At 35.3% G+C, this 25,157-nt stretch overlaps 1 protein-coding gene and 1 long non-coding RNA gene across 4 annotated transcripts in view; both read left to right on the top strand.

Moving 5' to 3' along the window:
• The window catches only part of LOC127841696 (E3 ubiquitin-protein ligase TRIM56-like), a 30,542-nt gene extending 22,223 nt beyond the window's left edge, over positions 1-8,319 (top strand). Inside the window, exons 4-5 of the mRNA XM_052370758.1 lie at positions 6,520-6,734; positions 8,140-8,319. The gene's annotated coding sequence lies outside the window, so the exon portion shown is untranslated. The remainder of the gene's footprint in view (positions 1-6,519; positions 6,735-8,139) is intronic.
• Positions 8,320-8,344: 25 nt separating this feature from the next.
• LOC127841706 (uncharacterized) lies at positions 8,345-20,464 on the top strand. 3 transcript variants are annotated; one of them, XR_008031265.1, is made up of 6 exons: positions 8,345-10,417; positions 14,443-14,666; positions 15,173-15,713; positions 16,121-16,221; positions 16,923-17,061; positions 17,721-20,464. It is a non-coding gene; the product is annotated as an uncharacterized LOC127841706 (long non-coding RNA). The 3 variants fall into 3 exon arrangements; XR_008031266.1 differs by having other exon boundaries at positions 8,346-10,417; positions 15,173-15,703; XR_008031267.1 differs by lacking the exon at positions 8,345-10,417 and adding an exon at positions 13,404-13,495.
• The last annotated feature ends 4,693 nt before the right edge of the window (positions 20,465-25,157 follow it).

A 25,157-nucleotide genomic window follows, 5' to 3' on the forward strand; every position in this document is an offset into this window, starting at 1 on the left:
TTTGTTTCTGACGAACACATCTCTTGTTTCTAAACAAAAATCAAGTCTTAGTAAAAAAGTGTCGTCTCAGGTTAGCCTATGAGGACTCCACTGGCTTATGTGGGAAGACACTATACACATTCATTAAGTCCCGTTTTTTAAGAGCAATGCTCAAGTTAAGTCTATTTAAGGGTTGTATTTACCGTAATTACTCTATGTTTTCGGACACTTAAAAATAAATAAATTTTTTCGTGTCCGAAAACTTAGATACGAAAAATATTCACAAAATACAGGTGTCCGAAAAAATTAGAGTCCAAAATTGAAGTGTCCGAAAATAGCGTCAATTGTATCAACGACTACCGCGGTAATAGTGCGCGCTTGTTAAATACCATGCCGTATAGTATAAATTACAGTTATATATGTTTGCATTGCATTTTAATTATTTTTAAATGCTTAATTTATTTGACAGAAAGTTACTACAAGGTTGTACTTTGACCAACGATCAAACTTTGACCATGTGATGTACCGATACTTGATAGTACGAACCTGTAATTAACGCAATAAAAAAGCAAACTATGAATTCTTTGTTTGCTTATTTACCATAGTTGTTGTCTAATACCTGCCATTGTTCGTAAAACTTGCGATAAAGGGTGCATCACACTTTGAAGCGTTTAGTATTTGTCACAATTATTTTACTGAGTAGGGGTAGTACCATTGCGGTAGATAATTGAACTATTAATTGGCACCACCCCTTGTAATAGTCATTATAACTCTTATGCTATCTGGCGGAACCATTGTTTAATACCAGATAACAAGGTTATTTACCCAATAAAGCAAATGTAATGGTCCGTTGCCCTCAGGCATGCACCTGCCATGTTTTATAATGTTAATCTGGTTGTAAAACCCCAATGTTCAAGTGTCATTAGATATTGAAAACAGGATCGAAATTTGGTAAAATAGCGCTTTAAAATATATTGTCCGAAAACTTAGAAACATTCCTTATGGACGAAAACTCGTGTGTTCGAAAATTAAGAGTCACGAAAAATAATTATTTTTCCGTAAAAGAGGGGTGTCCGAAAACTAAGAGTGTCCGAAAACATAGAGTAATTACGGTATACATTCTTATGAGCATATATTTGGTATGACAAACAATATGATTAAAAAAGTGGTAATTGGGACAATGGTGTTCATGTTAATTCAAATTAAAAATAATTGTTATGAGATACTAATGTAAGCAATGTGTGATTGATTTCAGAGCGCTTAAAATTGAATGGCTCTTGTGCTTTTTTAAACTTTTCTCACAGTGGTGAAGTCTCAATATATTTATAAATTACTGTAAACGAGTATCCAAACAAGAAAACTAATTCTTATATAATTGTGGAAACTTAATTTATTTAAATAAAGAAAGAATGAACATAAAATGCAATAATAAATACAATAAAAGTGTATTTAGAGAACCTATGAATTTTGACTTGTTCACAGATAAGCAGAATAGTAATTTTCTAAAAATTATAATATACTTGGCTCGACTTTCCGGTTTGCTCGGACTATCCTCGAAGCATCTATTTTTGTATTGCTAAATATTCATATTCATTTATGTCAAATGGCTCGAATTTGCAGGGGTGGGATTAATATCTCATATTTTTTTAAGTCCACGTCACAATTTTCACATTGTTTTGTTTGCCTTGCTATAAAGTCTAGGGTAGCATAAAGCTGTTACTTGATTATGAGCACTTGATTAAAGGCTCCCTATAATTTCAAACATGTTATTGACTCAATCATTAATTGATTTGAGTAAAAGATGGCAATCTGGCGTTTTTGTAGATGCTATAATATTATGGCTGGAACGGCTGCATCACAATATGGTTTATTAAACAATCCATCCAGAAGGCCAAAAGCCCAAGTGGACAAAGCAAGCATACAGTGTTTACAAAATACACAGTTTATGATTATACAAAATAAAGTTATACTATAATAGTTGGAGTTACAGTTATAATATGTCAACTTGAAGGAATAGACAATTTTGTATCTATGGGTCATGTCATTCTTAAACAAAAACACAAGGAAATAAAGTAATACATGTGTTGTTTAATACTTGGGCGATGCGCATATAATGCATAATATTGCTTTGATTCTTAGCGTTATTCCGTACATAATATCATTGTTTGATTGTTTGTGTAACTGTTTGAAAATAGTTATTACTTAAAAATGTCAAGTATATAAATTCTGTTCTTACTGATTCAAAAGAAAAAAGTAGTACGGGGATTAGGCAGTATGAATACTCTTCAACTGGAGATGTAAATCTATTGCAGATTTATGTTAGTAAACATAAGCATATTCAGATCGGTTGGCTCGAATTCTGGATGGCTTAAACTTTTGTTGTCAGTCCAGGCAAGTTAGAGTCATTGGGTTTCGACTTTATTCAGCAATTAATGTTTGCATTGTATTTAAACTAAGGAATACACCGGACTAAAAAAATCTTAATTATTGTTCTGAATGAACAATCATTAATTTAGATTAAAAATTAATAAAATAAATCTTGTCAAACACATTTCTAAAAACATGTTGATTAAGTACTGTAAATTTGTTATAATTTGTGGTACATTAATTAATGTTGATTTCGTGGGTTTACTGATCCACGAAATTTACTCAAACACATAACAAAATGATCCAAGCAAAGTCGTGTTGTTTTTTTTCAACAAGTAAGAAATGCACGAATTTACATGTCCACAAAAAAGTATTTTTTTGAAAAACCTCCAAGTATTATGCCAACTAATATATATGATTTTCCAGGATCAGGGGTGTAGCATTCCAGTCTTTAGTTTGAATTGTTGACCAATATTTTGCATCTGTTTTATCAGTCAGTGCCTTTTTAGCTCATCTATTTTTTGAAAAAAAATTATGAGCTATTGTCATCACCTTGGCGTCGGCGTTGGCGTCCGGTTAAGTTTTGCGTTTAGGTCCACTTTTCTCAGAAAGTGTCAATGCTATTGCATTCAAACTTGGTACACTTACTTATTATCATGAGGGGACTGGGCAGGCAAAGTTAGATAACTCTGGCGTGCATTTTGACTGAATTATGTGCCCTTTTTATACTTAGAAAATTGAAAATTTTGGTTAAGTTTTGCGTTTAGGTCCACTTTTTTCAGAAAGTATCAATGCTATTGCATTCAAACTTGGTGCACTTACTTACTATCATGAGGGGACTGGGCAGGCAAAGTTAGATAACTCTGGCGTGCATTTTGACAGAATTATGTGCCCTTTTTATACTTAGAAAATTGAAAATTTTGGTTAAGTTTTGTATTGGGTCCATTTTATTCCTTAAGTATCAAAGCTATTGCTTTCAAACTTGCAACACTTACTAACTATCATAAGGGGACTGTGCAGGCAAAGTAATGTAACTCTGACTGGCATTTTGACAGAATTATGTGCCCTTTTTATACTTAGAAAATTGAAAATTTGGTTATGTTTTGTGTTTAGGTCCACTTTATTCCTATAGTATCAAAGCTATTGCTTTCATACTTGCAACACTTATTAACTATCGTAAGGGCACTGTGCAGGCAAAGTTATGTAACTCTGACTGGCATTTGGACGAAATTATGGGCCCTTTATACTTAGAAAATTGAAAGTTTGGTTAAGTTTTGTGTTTTGGTCCACTTTACCCCTAAAGTATCATAGATATTGCTTTCATACTTGGAACACTCGCAAACTATCATAAGGGTACAGTAAAAGGACAAGTTGCATAACTCTGGATGTCATTTTTACGGAATTATGGCCCTTTTTGACTTAGTAAATTTGAATATATGGTTAAATTTTGTGTTTCGATCCACTTTACTTCTTAATATCAAGGCTATTGCTTTCAAACTTCAAATACTTTCATGCTATCATGAGGTTACTGTACCTGGCAAGTTGAATTTTACCTTGACCTTTGAATGACCTTGACTCTCAAGGTCAAATTATTAAATTTTGCTAAAATTGCCATAACTTCTTTATTTATGATTAGATTTGATTGATACTTTGACAAAACTACTTTTACCTGACATACCACAATAGACTCCACCTAAACCATTGCCCGTGCCCCCCCCCCCTTTCCCCCCCCTTTTCCCCCCCCCCCCCCCTGATTCCCCCCCCCTATTTTTTTATGCCCCCCTTCAAAGAAGAGGGGGTATATTGCTTTGCTCATGTCGGTCTGTCGGTCGGTCTGTCGGTCCGTCCACCAGGTGGTTGTCAGACGATAACTCAAGAACGCTTGGGCCTAGGATCATGAAACTTCATAGGTACATTGATCACTAGGTCACTAGGTCAAAGGTCAAGGTCACGGTGACCCGAAATAGTAAAATGTTTTCCGGATGATAACTCAAGAATGCATACGCCTAGGATCATGAAACTTCATGGGTAGATTGATCATGACTCGCAGATGACCCCTATTGATTTTGAGGTCACTAGGTCAAAGGTCAAGGTCACGGTGACCCGAAATAGTAAAATGGTTTTCGGATGATAACTCAAGAACGCATATGCATAGAATCATGAAACTTCACAGGTAGATTGATCATGAGTGGCAGATGACCCCTATTGATTTTGAGGTCACAAGGTCAAAGGTCAAGGTCACGGTGACCCAAAATAGTAAAATGATTTTCGGATGATAACTCAAGAACGCTTTTGCCTAGGATCATGACACTTCATAGGTACATTGATCGTGACTCGCAGATGACCCCTATTGATTTTCAGGTCACTAGGTCAAAGGTCAAGGTCACAGTGACAAAAAACGTTTTCACACAATGGCTGTCACTACAACGGACAGCCCATATGGGGGGCATGCATGTTTTACAAACAGCCCTTGTTTTTTTGTTTTTTTTTTTGTTTTTTAAGATCATCTCACAAATGACCACCACACCCTCACACTATACCCATCCCCCCCCCACCCCACCCCCTCCCCATTTTTTTTTTAAACGGTTAAAAAACAAAACTATTTATTTTGATTATTTTATGTTTGAAATACCATCCAACCATCGCACCCAAGAATCCCCCCCCACCCCCCCCTCCCCCCCCTCCCCCCACCCGAATCCCCCCCCTAATTTTTTTTTTTAAGATCATCTCACAAATTACCACCACACCCTCACACTATACCCCCCACCTCACCCCCCCCCCCCAATTATTTTTTTTTGAAACGGTTAAAAAACACAAATATTTATTTTTATTATTTTATGTTTGAAATACCGTCCAACCATCGCACCCAAGAATCCCCCCCACCCCCCCATCCCCCCCCGATTTTTTTTCCTTTTTTTTGCATTTTTGGAAGATAATGTAATAAATGTCCACACCCCCACACAATGCACCCCTCTTCACTCCACCCCTCCCTCCTTTGTGATTGAAAATGAGAGTCCCTTCACCTTTAAAAAGAAAATAGATGAGCGGTCTGCACCCGCAAAGCGGTGCTCTTGATTAAAGTTGTAGTTTTTCTGGAAGGGGCATGATTCTGGGCTATTTTTCCTTTTTATGGAATCGCAGTTTTTTTTTCAAATTTGAGAGTTTTGTGGGTCACAATTTAAAGAAGTTTGTGACTAGAATTTTCGCAATTTTAAGAAGTTTGCTACTCATTTCTCCACTATTATTAAAATTCGAGAATCATTTTTCTTTCACAAAATGAATGGGTCAAAGGATGATACAAAACATGACACAAAACATGCCCTGTGATCGGATTTGTGTTTGTGGGCAATTGGGTAATATGTTTTTAGAAACTTGTGTTTTCCCTCAACATATCAAACAAAGTTTATGATAGCAATTTACTTGGAAAAAAATCATTTCTTGGTATTGGTTACTGTGAAAATGTGGATTTTTAGGCGTCACCAAAGAACGGGCAAACTAGTGTTGTCAGCATGTAGTCTTTAAAGGCAAGTGGCCTATAACATAATTTAAATCCAATGTATATGAGCAGTAAAATATATGGAGAAGTAAAGTGATACATATTATGAGTACAATTTAAAAACAATGTTAAGAAGATGATTATCTTTTATTTTTTTGTTTTTATACAGGAAAAAAACTTCTTTAAAATGGGGCTTAATGCATGTGCTTAAATTGTTGTCCTAGATTAGCTTGTGCAATCCACACAGGCATATTTGGGACAACAATTTCATATGTTTGGTATTTTGTTGAAAAGAAATATCCTCTTTATGAAAATCGAGTCTAGTCAAAAAGTGTCCTCCCTGATTAGCTTGTGTGGACGTCACATGTTAATCTGGGACGACTATTTGTAATATTTAGGAGCCGCATATTGGCTAATGAAATTACATCAGTATGCATATACAGGTTTGTATACAGTGTATTATTAGCCAACAATGTTTTAATACGAACTGGTTTGATTATATTAATTTTCGTGCTATTGAGGACAATAAACCAATGAAATGTCAGATTAGAAATTCATTAGAAGGAAGTTTTGCCTATTAAACACCTTCACAACCAATCAAGAGGCATAGTTTCGTATAGATTGTAATTTAAACATTTTTTACAAGTTCACATCACCCACTGTGCTGTTGTTTTCAGGACAGCACCACCATTGATATTGAGTTGGCCCAGCAACAGCACCAGTCCGGACTGCAGGAGCCCCAGTCCAGGACGACCCATCCACTCCCCTGACCCATAGCTCATCATACTTGATATCCGGAAAATGGGGCCTAATGCATGTGCTTAAATTGTTGTCACAGATAAGCCTGTGCAGTTTGCACAGGCTAATAATGGACAACACTTTCCTCTTAAAGGTATTTTTTGTTGAACAAATAATCCTCTTAATGAAAATCAAGTCTAGTCAGAAAGTACCCTCCCTAATTAGCTTACCGGTATGTGAATTCCACATGCTTATCTGAGACGACAGTTTCTAACATAAGTGATCCGCATATTGGCTTATGAAAATACATTTCTGGAAATGGAGTAAAGATTATAGAAATTTACAGCTAAGTACACTTCAACACCGTTATTTCGAACACCGATAATCCGAAGTCACCGTTATTTCAAAGTATTTTTCCGGTCCCGACTTTGGTTCTTCTTTGTTTAATGTAAAATTTCATTGTTAATCAGAACTTCGTTAAACCGAAAAAATCGTTAATTCGAAGTGATTCTGTCGGTCCCAACACTATAATTCGTACTTAATCATCAATCTTTAATCCGAAGTCAAAGCTGCAAAACGCTGAGCATAATTTCACACCTTTGTCGTCTGGGCGTGGCGCGTCAAAAGCTGATAGTTCACACCTTTGTCTTCTTCGCGTAGCGTGTTAATTTTATAATGTCGTCAAAAGCCGATAATTACTATTTATGTAGTTTTGCATTCTTAAGTAACAAATAAACGTGTCCCATTAGGTCTCAGTAAATGAGGTCCAATAAAATTCATCTTGTATAAACTCTGCCTTCTACGAGCAAAACACAGGCGAAAATGAGTTCTTCAATGTCCTTGACAAATTGGAGAAATATGTTACACGCGTCCAGTTTAGTGCTGCTAAGGCCAGTGTTCAGAGAGACATCGCGTCTTATTAATAAAAATGTTAATTCATTTCCGAAAATGTATTCATCTGTTTTTACATGTATGACAATTTGTGCTATTCGTTATATTTTATATGGTCTGATAATTTGTGCTATTCGTTATATTTTATATGTTCTGATAATTAGTGCATATTCATTATATTTAATATGTTCTGTACTTGGAGAAAACATAAAAAGAAGAACAAGAATCGTTTATTCCTTCGTTTGTTACAAGTAGAAATCTATTGCAATCTGACTAGTTTACGTTTTTCAGTAAAACAATTATTAATAGTAGTGTGTTACCGAACCATGCGAATTCCGCAATGTTTTATTATTACAGAATCAAAGAAGTCGTTTGTCAAATGTTTATTTCGAATTATCCTTAATCCAAAGTTTTTTTAACGGTCCCGACGACTTTGAAATAACGGTGTTGAAGTGTATAGCATTAGCCAACACTTTTCTTGTTTTAATACAAAATGACTTAATTGTATATATGTTCATGCTATTAAGGACAAGGAACCAATAAAATGCCAGATTAGAAATTCATGTTGTTGAGAACCTTCACAGCCAGTCAAGAGGCATAGTTTGTTATAGATTGTAATATAATTTGTTACAAGTTCCTATCACCCACTGTGTTGTTGTTGTTTTCAGCAGAGCACCAGCATTGATATCGAGTTGGCCCAGCAACCGCACCAGTCCCGCCTGCAGAAGCCCCAGTCCAGAACGACCCTTCCCCTCCCTTGACTTCTAACTCCTCCCCTTGACCGCCTGCCTCAAAAAGTCAGCATCGTTGAACAACTCCGTTCTGCAGGAAATTCTGAGCATGATTCTGTTCTGAACAATGCCCACGTCACGTTTTCCAAAAATAAGCCTGGGTAGTTTTGTTAAGCTAGAGTTCCGCGTGGGCCTGAAAGGGACACGTGTTACAGACACAAACAGTTATAGCAGTAGTTATGGTAACGCTAACAGTCAGTTGTTGCTGTTGGACATCACAACAAATATCATGAAGAATAAAAAGTTCAATAACTTGTTCCAATCTTTATGGGACAAACAGAAATTGAAAGGTAGAAAATCAAGGAACAATAAAAGCGTAAGCTTTTCTAGTGGGATACTTCTGCTGTTGATAGTTTGGACAACAGCAGGGTTACGGAGCGGCCTCTCAGCGGCCAATATATCATAATAGAACGGACTTTTGGCAATGTTACTGACAAAGAAAGGCAATAATGACTTGGTTGTGAATACCCAGAGCACAATACATCCATGCTGACAAAGAAAGGCGGTAATGACTTGATTGTGAAAACCCAGAGCTTGATACATCCATGCTGACATAGAAAGGCAGTAATGACTTGGTTGTAAACACCCAGGGCACAATACATCCGTGCTGACAGAGAAAGGCAGTAATGACTTGGTTGTGAAAACCCAGAGCACAATACATCCGTGCTGACAGAGAAAGGCAGTAATGACTTGGTTGTGAACACCCAGAGCACAATACATCCATACTGACACAGAGAGGAAGTAATGCCTTGGTTGTGAAGACCCAGAGCACGATGCATCGATGCTGACACAGAAAGGAAGTAATGACTTGGTTGTGAACACCCAGAGCAAGATATATCCATGCTGACACAGAAAGGCAGTAATGACTATGCTGTGAACACCCAGAGCAAGATATATTCATGCTGACACAGAAAGGCAGTATGACTATGCTGTGAACACCCAGAGCACAATACATCCATGCTGACACAGGAAGACAGTTATGACTTGGTTGTGAACACCCAGAGCAAGATATATACATGCTGACACAGAAAGGAAGTAATGACTATGCTGTGAACGCTTAGAGCAAGATATATCCATGCTGACACAGAAAGGCAGTAATGACTATGCTGTGAACACCCAGAGCACAATGCATCCATGCTGACACAGAAAGGCAGTGATGACTTGGCTGTGAACACAGAACACGATACACCCATGCTGACACAGAAAGGCAGTAATGACTTGGCTGTGAACACAGAGCACAATACATCCATGCTTAAACAGAAAGACAGTCATGACTATGCTGTGAACACACAGAGCATGATATATCCATGCTGACACAGAAAGGCAGTAATGACTATGCAGGGAACAGTCAGAGCAAGATATATCCATGCTGACACAGAAAGGCAGTAATAACTATGCAGTGAACACCCAGAGCAAGATATATCCAGGCTGACACAGAAAGGCAGTATGACTATGCTGTGAACATCCAGAGCACAATACATCCATGCTGACACAGAAAGGCAGTTATGACTTGGTTGTGAACACCCAGAGCACAATACATCCATGCTGACAAAGAAAGGCAGTAATGACTTGGCTGTGAACACAGAACACGATACACCCATGCTGACACAGAAAGGCAGTTATGACTTGGCTGTGAACAAAGAGCACAATACATCCATGCTGAAACAGAAACGCAGTCATGACTATGCTGTAAACACCCAGAGCACGATATATCCATGCTGATACAGAAAGGCAGTAATGACTATGCTGTGAACACCCAGAGCACAATACATCCATGCTGACACAGAAAGGCAGTAATGAATATGCTGTGAACACCCAGAGCACAATACATCCGTGCTGACACAGAAAGGCAGTAATGACTTGGTTGTTAACACCCAGAGCAAGAAATATCCATGCTGACACAGAAAGGCAGTAATGACTTGGCTGTGAACACAGAACACGATACACCCATGCTGACACAGAAAGGCAGTAATGACTTGGCTGTGAACACAGGACAGGATACACCCATGCTGGCACAGAAAGGCAGTAATGACTTTGCTGTGAACACATAGCACAATACATTCATGCTGACACAGAAAGGCAGTAATGACTTGGCTGTGAACACAGAGCACCATACATACATGCTGACACAGAAAGGCAGTAATGTGTGAATCCAGTAAGTTGTGGTTAAGCGCAATTTGATGCACAATGCGGATCATTTCATTTATAATATTTTTGATATGATAAAGGAAACTTATGTCAATATTCCTTTTGCTTAAGTTTTTTGGGAAAGTGATTACAATGCTTGAACTTTTCTACATTCAAAGAATAAGTGTTTTATTGTTTCTTTAGAGCACTAGCATAGATTGCAAATACTTGATTGTATTACCTGTAGTTTACATTTATAAAAGTATGCATTCGTGACAGTTATTTGATACAATATGTTTTTATTGAACATATCTAACATATGTGTCATGTGTTGGTGTTTGTGTTAAATACATAGTTTTTCAGTGGAGTTGTAACTCTTTATTTGACATAATATGATCCCACAATTTATTTGGGTGAAAAGACACGCAGTGATATAGACACAGAAGTCTGAAAAACACACAATGTATCATTCGTTAGAAACAAAAATGAAAAGACCCACAATACGATTTTGATAGTCCCACAAATTATTAGACACACAATGTATCATTCGTGAGCCCGTCCGTCATTCTGTCCGACGGGCATTTTTATGTCCGGAGCCAAATCTTGGAAGTGCTTTGGTGCATTTCATTGAAACTTAGTATGCGTATATATATGGATAAGATGATGATGCATGCAAAATGGCATTGTACACCATCTGTTAATAATGGAGTTATGGCCCTTTGTATCTTGAAAAAAATGCTTTTTAATATAAGCTTAGAGCTTTATCTCCAATAACAGATGAGCCAGAGCCATAAAACTTGCCATTGTTCTCAATCATCCGGGGTTGCTTCACATTCAACACCCATAATCCTAGGTGTTAAGGTCAAGGTCATACATTGTGGTCAAAGGTCACAAATTTGATGAATTATTCATTATTTAGTCATTCCTTTACTATGCATTTAACGAATTCTGTAATAACTTTCCATAGTAAATTGATTCATGAAAAATATGCTATCTGCATTTAATTGTCTGCAAACCCATCACAGGTACAAATGAGTTAAAAACAATAATTGACAAAAGGCACAACAATTCATTTATACCTTTTCTTTTTGTTCTACACCCATCCATAAACAAAATTTATTTCATGGGGGATATCAATTCAACAAATTTGCTTGTTTTAAGTAAAATTGAGAAATAGGTGTTGTGGTTGTTTTTGCTAACAAATACTTTGATATTGAGGATAAAAGTTTGTTCAATATTACATTTACTATGGTTTAACTTGAACTGAAAATGGCATATATTTTTCTTTGTTTTGGAAACCTTCACTTGTTAATTTCAATCTGTCATTTTGGAAAAATGGATATTTTGTTACATTTGGAATGGGACCGAACATTAACAGCCCAAAATATTAAAATAAAAAAAATAAAACTGAAGTAAGTTCCCTTATCATTGGAAAAGGGATAACTGTGGCACAGTTGTGAGTACCTAACACAATGTCCTGTCTTAAAATGCTAAGGTAGTCTCTTCTGAATGAAAATCCTGTCTTGGTCGAAAAAATTTCCCTGATTAGCCTGTGCCTGTGCACATGCATTAAGCCAAATTTTCCCTAAATGCGGCTTTTATAAGCCTGAGACTTTTAATGCAATCAAGCTTTAACAAATTGGTTAAACCAAAATGCACACAAAACTGGGTTTCCTGCTTTTCAATAAATTGACACGAATATCTTATTAATTTAAGGGTTAAAAGTGAAACTAGTGCATCTTCGATACAAATGTTAATAATATAGACAGCTTCACGCTCAACCCTAAAATTATGGGTTATATTGAACATCCAGAGCTTTATTTCAAAAACGTCAATAGCATGCAAATTATCTCTAGGTACCAACCAAACTGACTTTTTAACTCTTTACCAAAATCACGTTCTATATCAAATGTAATGATCGTAATGAAACTGCCATTTCTATATCAAAGGGGTCAATGTTGTTTGTGCCTTTGTGTTAGATGGGTGTTATATTTGCGGAGATCTGGATAGCAATTTTAATCACCAATACTGTGATTGTAATTGTACTTATATGCAAATGATAGTAGTAGTATAAGAAGCGTTGTATTGACTACATCAGGAATGTGCCTTATGGCTATAGCCCCCAGAAGAATTGTTAGTGATATGTGGTACATATTTACTTGAGCAGAAAATGCTCTGGTAAGAAATTGTGATAACCCTATGTCAATCAATGTGCTGTGTGCGTGTGGTCAACTTTTGGCTCGTTAACACTCTAGATGCCTTATTTGTTGATGCGATCCTCATGAAACTTGGCCAAAAGCTAGGAAACCATGTCACCAGATCAAATCTTTCAAAACCCCATGCCACTATAGGGGCAACATGTATGACTCAATATCGATAAAAACTTAGTAAGCATGCTTATCTTGACAATGTCTAAGCCAATTTGGAATTTAGGTCACCAGTTAGAAAAGCCTTCTTACCACTCCAGAGGACACATTTATGACTCAATTTGATGAAACTTGGTCAAACTGCTTATCTTTCAATTTTCAAGTCTGAGTTTGAATCTATGTCACATGTACCAAAAAACTAGGTCACCAGATACAATCTTTCTTCTCACTCAAAATCGATCAAACTTGGTCAGAATGTTGATCTTGAATGCTGCATATTGAAATCACATCATGTGCGTTCAAAAACTGGGTAACTAGGTAAAATGTTCTAAATATCATGTTACCACTCTACAGGTTGCATTGACGACTCAATCTTGATAAAACTTCATCTTTTGTATTTTGTCTAGACCAATTTTGAAATTGGGTCACATCTTTCCATAAACTAGGTCTTTAAATTAAATCTCAGACCACTCTTGAAGCCACATTTATGACTCAGTCATGTTTAAACTGGGGCATAATGTTTATCTTGACAATATCATCTTATAATCAATGCCATTTTCGAAACTCGCTTAATTGAGGTCATAAACTATGTCAAAAGGGCAAGTCTTCAACCAGAGACAACAACGAAGTTTAAATAGCAGAACATGCACACACCTCAATATGAAATGCAGCGGCAGCAGCAGAAGCAACAACGCTCACAATTCAATAATAAACAGTCCCATTGACGAGCGCTTTTAAATGTATGAGACTTGAGCATACTCATTATCGAGACTCACCTGTGCTGAATGTTTTTTTTATTCTTTTACTGGGTAATTACAGTTGAGCCTAGCTGTGAGATAAGGCATGTGCCTTAAGTGTTGTCCGTGCAGGCTTATCTGGGAAGACACTTTCTGCTAAAATGGTGTTTTATTCCTCCGGATCGAATATAACTTTGTTTCTAAAATAGCTGCTGTGCGGCTTCAAAGCACAGTAAGGGGCGTTGTGTTTCACAATCACAGCTCTTATGTTTGTATAAAGAACGTCTCTTCTTGGAAAAAATCTAGTTTAGGCGGAGTGTCGTCAGCGATTAGCCTGCAAGGAATTAACAGGCCTATTTGAGACGATACTTTAAACACATACATTTAACCATTTTCACAGTTGAGGCGCAATTTTGTGAATTGTTATAAATATAACATTGATATGCTGTCCATGTGACCTTTTCATAACTTGATGAGCCCACTATATCTACCAATTGACTGATTAATGTTTATGCCTTGTTATTGTTCCATATCCTTATTGCAATAGCACATTATTGTTTTGCGCCCAACTTAAGACTATGGCAGCTGTAAGTGCGCTGTCGATAGGTTTGCACACACTATTGCGTCTGCTCTCTATTTCAAAACATCTGATCATCATAAAATATGTTGATAATGTTTTTGATCATAATATCTAGACCAAATTTATAGCCAACCAGATCTCATGTAGCACCTCCAACATATGTTTTTGTTTAATGAAGAAAAATTGACCAAATTAAACATGTCTGCCATTTCACTCACGATCAATATAACCCAGTCTTCTTAGCAGGTGTATTGTTGGCATTCTTGTTTATTCGGTGTATGAACTGTCTGAAAACTGTGTAGATGTGACAAATAGAATGATCTCCTGCTGATGCAACTGAAGTTACATTTGCTGATATTTTATTTCACAGGACAACATGTCAATGAACAAGGCACCTTTCTCTGAAAACCTTGCCGAGCTAATGAACAGTGCAACTGCGCCATATGTGACCCTTCAGAGAATGGATTTCCTAGCCAAATATCTAATCGGTGCCAATCTGGGCTCCAGCAGCAACCTCAGCCATGGGGGACAGGTTTATGAAGCACCCTGAACTTCTCAATCTCACAGCAACAGTAGATCAACATGACCTGAAAGGTGGGGATAAGAACTAATGATAATTAAATCCCACACACCAAGTTTTGGAGATAGTTTATTGGAGTCAATGTCTGTAAGTTGGTCAGTCAGAGGGGCTTTTTGTCTGCATAAAATGTAAACATATTTGTATCAAACCAAATCTACCTTTCTCAAGGGTTTTTATTATATCTTCAACTGTGTGAACCCCATGAAGTGCGGGTTGAGGTATGGTAATCATTTTGTGACAAAGCTCTAAGTTATCATTGGACAAGTCACTCTCTTGCACAATATTAATGTACTGACTCTGTATCTCACCATACATGGGAATTCAGAGGCTGTGTAACTTATATTGTATTCAGAGTTATTAACTAACATTTTGACCACAGAACTGTGTAAATAGCTTTGTTTAAAACAAAGGAAGCATAGAGTCACTAGAATCACTTGAGATAAAAAATTGCCAATGCAGGAACCATTGTGAATTAGTATGTTTTATTATGACACATTTACCAGAATATATTTTCTTTCAGCGGTTCGTGTTCAGTGTCTAACAGTAGTCTAATGACCAAGCCACGTCAGCAAAGCAGCAATAACAGCAGTCAAGAAAGGTGTCTTCAACATTTAAGAGTACTAAGGGCCGCAGTCTTTTGCTCAATACGGATTGTTTAAAAAAATACTTATGTAGTTATTGAAAATATTTGTTGATTTCCGTGTAAGATGGAAATGTTTTTTAGCACAATACATCAACACCACAAATGCATATAAATGATAACTAATAGAATTATTAATGCCAAAAATCAAAACATAAATTTCTTTATATTTTTATTCAAAAAATGTATGAAGAACTTATTAACTTAGTTTCAAAATATATCTGAACAATATGTGTTTCAAAATATGTCTAAACATATTGATGTTTTAGACTTCGCTTTGATTTATTTTCCCTATGATTTCTCTACTCCTAAACAGGTCGAGGATCACCCAAAAGCACTTGGTGCCTAGCGATGATTTTTCTGCTACCAACTTGACCTGGTTATTGTACTCACGTGGGAGTCAGGTTTAAGGTCACATAAGGTTTAAAGGCTTAAATCAGCATATATGGTCATGGTAGTAAGAAAATTTAAGATCATAAAGGGACTTGTTGACCAACTCGATGACCAAGTTATTTAATATTGTTCCAAATGTATATTTAAACGAAATGACTGCAATACAGGGAATCATACGAAAATCTACATACTTTCCCCTTTAAATGTGTAAAATTAACAATAAACAAAATGACTACAAAACGGGCATTTACAAGAACATCGTTGAACATTTTCCTTTAAATATTGCTCAATATTTCTCAGTGAACAAAATGTATGCAGAAAGAAAGACTTTGTCTTTATAAAGATTACTCAATATGTTTTTACTGCAAACAGATTAATTACAGAACAGGAATGTATCTTTTAACATTATCGTTGACATTTCTCAACCATTTGCAGTTAACAACATGACTGCACAATATGGCATCAATGGCACAGAAGAAGTGATCAGAGGGGGTTATAACGTGCAAGTCAAGAAGGCGACGTCCATCACGAGACTGGTATGGTTCGCTGTTTTATACTAATTATTACTTGTATTAATTTTGAAATGCCGTAAGAAAGTGATGATCGTTTGTTTCGTATTGATATACACATATATCTCGACTTTACTCTCTACAAATTTGTTTAGCAGGATCTGTAATATTGTGTCCCCGCTAAAACATTTTGTAGCGAGTAGAGATATAGAGGGAGTATTAATACAAAATTAACGCTTATTACTCAGCCCGGACGCAACCATCTTGATTATCAAGTAATTATCCCCTCTGTTTGATTGTCCCAAAGTTATGTCAATCAACTTTCTCAAATTGTGTTGCATTTCGTGAATCATCAACTATGTATACCAGTTTTGTCAGAAAAAAAGTATATTCAACCTGTGCCTGTGCCACTTGTAAATTGTTTTATATAAATACTTTGCAAAGACAATTTGGTCATAACCTATCAATAAAAAACTAATTTTTAAAATTTAGTCTTGATTGCATTGACTGTATGTTAAGTTTTAAGAGGCTTCCAACTCTAGAACATCGTGGACAAAAGGCTTTAGATAAGCCTGATTATTTTACGTGTATGACTTATTAAGGGACTCACAAGTGTGACCGGTTGAAAAAGTTGAACCATTCCTGGGAGTCTTGAAGAATGTCAAAATCAAGCCAGAATTGTCTTCAAAAATGTGTCTCGTTTGACACATGACTGACTTTATTTCCAGAAAACCCTGATTGCAATATGCAGAGTCTGCTCCAGAAGCATTTGCAGACACAGCACATGAACCCGCTGCAGTCATCGTCTTCAGATTATATCATCTCTATGGTGCAGGACCCTCAGTCTGTGTACACAGGGAACCTTTGGTGAGTTAACGAGTCATGCGCAGGCTTTTTGCATGGTCCCAATTTAAGCGTTAGGTGGGTAAATATAAATTTACCCTTGTCCGTCCATATGTCGTTCGCTGCAACTCTCGTATTTTTTGTCTACTGTAACCTCGAAAATTATTGCTTCTTGTGTGATGAAACCAAACATATGTACCATCATATGAACTTGCCTTGTTGTGTATTTTGGTTCATTTTTGTTTGACGTCAGTCGAATTTTGTGACACAAGAAAAATGTGGGTGCATCCGTGACCATGGTCACCAACATTTTCCTACTTCACCAAAGAGATATGAGTTTTCTCAGAAAAACTCTTGCCCAATGAATGTTTTAGGGGCCATCAGCTAGTCGACCCTTGCCTATTTTCATCAATTATTAGGTACTACTTTTCCAATGCCAAAAACGAATCTTTATTAAATCCAATCCCAACGTATTAGTAGATAAAGAGGTTATATTTCACCTTTAATATGTATTATCGATGCTTATTTCATCAATAGTTTCAGGACCATTATTTCCTCTGTGGATTCAAATCAGAGAAGTTGTAACACTCTATGACAGTGCGGTTCATGTTCTTTTTGTAATTGGTATCAAAAATAATATGAAAAACCGAAATTTACTCGTATGCATTTTTCTTGTTTTTTAGACGCCAATGACGAAATCAAACCATCCAATCAGAAACACATCCTGTTGCAGCAGTTATTACCATATTGACCCCAGTCAAACAAAAGAAGCTCAGAGATAAATACTGTTTATGGTGTTCTAGTCTCTACATACCTTGTGGTATGTTGAGCACGTACTCTGACAGGTTTCATCTTATAATTGTTTGACTGGTGGAAAATAAATGACCTTGTTCAAGTCGAAATGTCAGAATTACAATTCATAATTCAAATGCCAAAAAGTCATATCAACAGCCACATTTGTTATGTGACCAGCAAAGTTGTATTCAAAGAGACACAATAGTTAACTTTATATTTTCTTGTGACCAACCAAGTTGTATTTAATGAAAAACAATAGTTCATGTTTTTATGGGAATTATGATGCTGTCAGTCATGTTATGTTGGACGTTTTAGTTAAATATAGTATGTTACAAAATGTATTATTTGAAGCACACATATTGCAGGTATATCCAATGTCTGTGTTTGTATTATGAACCTTTCACTTCAGATTTTGATCCGGATATGGTAAATTTAAGGGAAATACAATCATAACAAAGTTATTCTAAGATTGTCAAAGCTGTTTAAAAGTTTATGGTAACTTGGACACAATTGAAAATATATTGGCGTATTGTCCATGTTTCAGTTTTCTGTTTTACCAGTAATATAGATGTGCTCATTAAAATAATTCTCCAAAGAGGTTGAGAGTTATGACACTTCAGCTTTTCTGTATATCAATCTTTCTGAACACAATACTTGTCAATTTGCTCATTCGGGTCGGTATTTGATCCAAAATCTTGTTAAGTAGCATACTATTTCAAGGGAATATAAATTATTTCTGGGAAAAAGTGTTTAATCTACTTAAATTATTGATTCTTTGTTTAGCACCAGTACTTTGTTGATTTCAATTGCTATGGTTTGCTAAATTATTAAAGCATGACTGTTGTTTTATTTGGAAAGCTTTTAATAAAACTCAGAATTAAAAACAATATTTAAAAAAAGATGAGTTTCATGAAAAATGGCACATTTTATGTTTGTTAATTTGTGTAGTAAGATCATAGACTTACATGCTCATAAGTGTTAACATTCGATTTTGAATGTTAAAGTTTATAATGCTTTTTATATGCATATGTAGATTTACACAACCAGATTGTACCTTCTTAAATCAGTGAGTAATTTAACCCAGATTTCTTGATAATTGTTTATAGGAATATTTTGCCATTTATACATAGAGCAACTGCAAAGCGATTGTATTTTCGATGTAAATCATACATTTAGTGTTGCCATTGTTTAAGATAAACTCACTGTTTACATTTATTTGTACACACCATTGTTATAAAACAACATTGCTTGTGTAAATGCACATATATGTATAAAAACTGTTTAATAATGCAGCATTAAATATTCTGAAGAGAAAAGGATATTTACGGCAATAGAAACACCTTGTTATATGCTATGCTTTTCATCGAATAAATTTGAGCAACTATTAAAATGAATTTATTTCTTCTTTAATTTTTACTAAATACAACGATAGTACCTTGAAATTAGAAATGAGTCAATTACAAAATAAGGGAGAGTGATGTCATATGTTTACAATTGTCAGGCATAGCAATTGCCTCTATGGGTAATATAACAGAGCAATATTATTTGCTTAAACAATACAAATTAAGATGTCTTTTTTGTTAGATAATAATTGTGTTTACAACTTGATATAACGAGTAAATACAAACAGAATTTCAAATTATTTCGCACTATATACTCTGCAATAAGTGAAAGTCTAAAAGGATTTTGTGGAATAAACAATTTGCAAATTATTTGCTTGTTTCATGAAGTAATAGTTAAGGTAAAATGTGGTACTTATTGTTACACAAACACAATGTGTAATAACAAAATGCATCAGTAATGACATTTATTAAAATTCCTTAAATTTGCATGACTACTCAGTGCTTTGAGTTTTGTAATTTTGATGATTATAAGTGAATATTCTGCAAAAAATACCTCTATACGAAATGTGTATATTTCAATAATAATGGTATACTTGTATGCAAAGTACTTGAATAGTTTTGATGTATTGCTGATAAAGAATTGTGTAATTGTACTAGTCTTATTCCAGTTTGTGTAACGTTGACCGTTCAACATAAGCTGTCAGTGGAGTGAATTCACTGGGGCCAGTTTCTGTAAATCTTCCAATTTAAAACTGCAGCATACACGTATGTCTTAAATCCAGATTTACATAACAGTGTGGTTGTTTATCTTGAATTTGTATTGAATGCATAAAACATGTTTGTTCTGTTGTTGAACAACTGAAGATAGCTTTAATTGTGTACATTGTGTTTCATTTTTAGATATATCAAATTGATACATAGAAAACAAAATACAAAATGTGCAATAATTGGTATGCATGTTTAGCCCAAAAAATGTTATCATACAAGCATATTAGTATTGGACTATATGATACTGTAAGATGAAATGTTTAAATCACGTCTTGATTTGTTCATCTACTTTAAGTTAACATTTTTTATTAGTAGATATTGGTTGTATAAACTCTATTGAAACTGCCCCCAATGAATTTTAATTGCTTTTGTAAATATATTCAATATGTAACATTATTGTTAATGGTATGTTTATAGTTAAAGTGTAAATGTTTCTCTAAACTGTAACCGGGTGTCTGTTTAATTTATTGAGATGTGTTTATATTGTCCGGCTTATTAAATTAAATATTGTGCAAATTGTCGCATTGTGGTTGTTGTGATAAAAACACAGCACTTTCCACTACTCATGTTTGTTTTGGTTCACTATTTTTATAACCAGTGTTTTGTCCGTAGAAGTTACAGTATAGTGAATATTTTAGTTTTGCAATTTCTTTTCTCTGAAACAACCAACACCATTTATTGGATGACGTAGTTGTTTGCATAGGAATTTAAGCTTAATAAACGTCTATAACAAAACTTAAAAGTACATTCAGACTATATCGATAAACAAGACATATCATTTAAAAAGAAATTCGGCGTATATCCTAACCTTGAAATACAGGTAGAAAATTGACGTGTGTGTGTGTGTGTTATTATTTAAAAACAAAGGTTTATGTGTTTTCTATTCACTTTAAAGTCGCATATCCACCGCATGAAATGTTTGAAGTGCAGGTATATGACATCAGAAAACAGTGTTCGTAGATAGAGATTTTACTGCAGGAGATCACATCATATGTGTCCTCACATGGTTAATTATAAATATATTCCTTTGTAATCAAAACATGTTTATGTTGGATTAAGACACCGTTTTATTTCCATACATTCAAATAACACTGTTACATCAGCTTCATACGAAATTTGGTCGTATGGCATAAGCAGCCAACGTAGCTCAAGTCAAGCATGTGTACTTGTGCAGTCTGGTCATGGGCTACGCTTTCCGCTATAAAAAACACACACAAGGTTTCGTGGTTTCTCTGGAGTAGCCTATTCAGTATGCATGTCCTGACAAGACTGTGCTTATGCACAGGCTGCACTGGAGCAACGCATGCAGCATAGTGCATAAGACCCATTTTTGCAAAACGCAGGTCTTTAAAAATCTAATTGCGTCTTGTTAATTGTACATCAAACAACGATACTTCTAGGTAGAAAATTGATGTCATACGGTGTTATTTTTAGCAAACTGGCAAATGTCGGTAGGCCTCATCGACAACATCGTTAATGAATATAAATCAATAAATATTGATAAAATTATAAAGCCTTACAAACTTGAAACCATAGTAACGAGTAATAAGTGTGACTGATTATGTTCTCGTTCCCGCCACGGTCAATCTTATTCTGTCTTTTTGTTCTTAAATTATATTCGTGTCGTTTAAACGTAGCTCTACAGTCATGTGTTTAAAAGTCAGCAATTGAGCGAATTGACTAACACGTAAAACACTCACTGCTCTGTGAATAAGTTCCTGTAACGAATTGAGTTTTACATAAGCCGTGATTTCAGCAATACCATCATGATCTCTCTTTAAATACATTGCATTGCATCACGCACGAAATCACTATCAATGCGCGGGGCAGCCTGTTAGGAAATCGTCATTTGAACGCTTTCGTGTTAAGGCGAAACTTTAAATATTGCTTGACCATATATCTATTGAAAAAAGATATTTGTCTTATCCAATAACATGGCGAGGACATAATACAGTCTTAATGTGTTAACAATGAACGATAACGTTTGGTATTGATTAGATTACAATTATTCCATCAACTTCACCATTTTATTTAGGACTCTTCGATATGGGTTTTATGCAGTTAAAAACTGCGCAGGGAAAACAATCATCCGCGATATTTGATCTAATTGATATAGCTGATTCTATTTCACAGACATTCACAAATTGTATGACCGCATATCGGTGTTTAAAGATATGTGTGTTTAACAGTTAGCAAATAAAGATACATGCTGTTCTTGTTGATTTATCTGTTATTTAAACCTAAATGCATGAATGAAGCTGACTAAAAATACAACCTTGATCCGTCTCCTATCGACATTTTTGTCCGTTTTGAGATTTTTGGTCGCCACTATGACCGTTCTAGTGGATCTCGTGCAGACTGTATCTCGCTTCGCCGGCGTACTTCTTTAAAATCGATTGCTGCTGAAACGAGGCCAATTGCTACTGGATACCGGTAAATTTGGAACACACTTTTTTCGTTATTGAAGTGCCACATAAATTTTTCAAGCTTTTATATCTCTTCTTACTTCCAAAGTATGACGTCCTTTCTAGCGTCTCAAGTATTAACCGTAAGTTTAAGAGTAAACGTACTGACTACCAATAGATTGAGCCAAAAGAAAGAGGTTTCTTTTCTGTGTGAAACAATAACTAAGTGTTGACAAAGACCCTTCAAGTGCTTAATTTCGTATGGATCGAACTCACGACATCAATATCGTATGGATGACACCACTGCGACATCTCAGAATCCTGATAAATGAAAATTAAATAAATAATTATTAGTTTCGCATATATTAGCTAAGGCTCGAAAATATGTTGTGGATAAAATACGTTCTGTATTAATTTGACAATAGAATTATGTTTTATACAATTAGAGCTTTTTCTACTCTTATCTCACATCGGGAAAAGGGAGTGTTTATAACTGGGAATTCTCAAGCCTAGGCCATGCAGAATAAAGTATAAATATACTTATTAAAGATTGACTGCGTCAAAAGCGTGCGTGTATTGAGACGCATTCAAGTTCAAGAATAACCAGAACTAGTCGTCTTTTTGAGAAATTTTATCTCACCGCAAAACATGTAAATTGGTAGGGGTTGAACTCAAAACATCTTGACCCCTAGGCAGACACCATATCAACTAAACCACTTGATGTCGCAAAAGTTTTTAACACGTTTTCAAAACGTCGTGGCATTTAATTATTAATAATTATAAAACAATGACACTTTAGCTCGCTCTTCAAATGAGGAAACATGTCAAGAGCAATATCCATTGTTTGTTAGTTAATAATATTAGCGTAAAGATACTTTAAAGATATAAAAAATTTGTATAAATAGTTTTATTTATATATTTAACCAGTGCGGTAGTTTAAGGTTATGGTCAAGACGAAAGAGAAAAAAAAACGGATGAAATACAACATATACAGATTAAACGATAGCACATTATAATAGACGACAGATGATGATTATTTTTTACTTAAACCCGTTTAGTAAACTGTGAAGAAATCCCCACGTTATTGGAACACTTCTGTGAAGAGACGTATTGTTAGGAAAGTAATAAGAACGATCTCCGATCAACTACACCACTGAAATTTTAAGTTATTCGCTAAAATTGTACATGTATGTACAATATAGGCAAAATAACATTGTGTTCGTCACATGTTTGTAGTGTGAGCTGTTTGTTCCGTTGTTTGGCATTTCGTACAGACGAAAGGGCGCTGACGCATATGCAGGGGAAATTTTATGAATTACACTGATCGAACCAACATTGACGAAATGTTATACAAGCAATGTGCCAGACACGGTTATTTTTCTGTTGATTGGAGTGAATGCATGACCAAGCAAACGACACACTACTTGCGGCTTTGAAAACCACCGACTTTGCCAATCGCAAAACCAGTTTGTATATATGAAATCAAAAATACAAGTAAAGAAAAAGTTTAAGTAATAGGAAAGTTAAGATGTTTTAATGTGAAAGTTGTAACGCATTCGTTATTTCACAATTTATCCTCAACTAACTAAACTAGCCGTGAAATGTTTGCATGACATGTATTGCATCGCCTATGTTTCATAACGTAGTTTACATGCTTTACACTTACGTATGTATCATGTTAATATTGATATGTTTCTATCCTGATTTACATGAAGACCCCAATATCAACGAATAAAAAAACACCATGACATCTGTACTTTAGGTTTCATCTGCAGAAATTCTCTTTATGGACCACAACCAATCTTTTCATCATGAGCAAGTCAGATGACCGAATGAAGACATCAATATGAGCTCTACACCGACTAGCTCTACTCGGTACCGACACAAACGGATTATTATAATCTCGGGAACATGATGATGATATACAACATGATGTACATGTATGATGATAATAAGGACAGAAACGACGATGAGGGCTATGATGATGACATCAATTATGTTTATGCTGATGATGGTGGTGATCACGTGCGGATGATGATGTCGGTGATACGTGGGGATGCTGATGTTGGCGATACGTAGGAGGATGGTATTTGTGCTATCTAAGCACTTTTTTTCAGATATGGCATGGCACAACAATGAGACTATTTCAGACTTCGCCAACAACACATGGTCGAAGTGTCATAGAAAATCGAACAATTATGCATGGTCATTAGACATTCTGTATTGTGAAGATATTTGTATCGACGAGTTTAAAACGTATTGTGTCATTTCACATTATTTAATTTAAATTATTAGTAATATTGACACGTTTTTGCAGACTTCATGTTGTTCTTCATGACTTTAATATTGTTGCATTGCTAAGGCAAAAACATTTAGTTTTGATTAATAAATGACCAAACAAGCAGCGATGAAAAATTGTATGTTTTCATCTTGAAAATTGCAAATGTACGAAAGTATATTTAATATAGCAAGGGTTGTAATCACAGTGCATTTTTACCAAAAGTATGATTGGGTTGCCTTTCTTGTTGATATTAGCACAGGGCATTGTGAAACGTGAAAGAAGCAGTGTAACAAAATCTCTAATTTCGAATTCGCATGAGATCCTGGTTAGTACGATGTTCACTGAAAAGCAAATACATGCAAAATATTGAAGTTTTACATGGATGTAAAGTGTATTATTTGATGTTAATGTTTTCAGTAGAGCACCTCAATAACAATTTTATGATCGGTGCTGATATACAAATCATATAACACTTCTCCGTCATATTAAATTACTTCAAATTATTTTTTTTAATTTATATTTTAATTT

This window comes from Dreissena polymorpha, chromosome 8, assembly GCF_020536995.1.
Source record: "Dreissena polymorpha isolate Duluth1 chromosome 8, UMN_Dpol_1.0, whole genome shotgun sequence".
NCBI lineage: Eukaryota > Metazoa > Mollusca > Bivalvia > Myida > Dreissenidae > Dreissena > Dreissena polymorpha.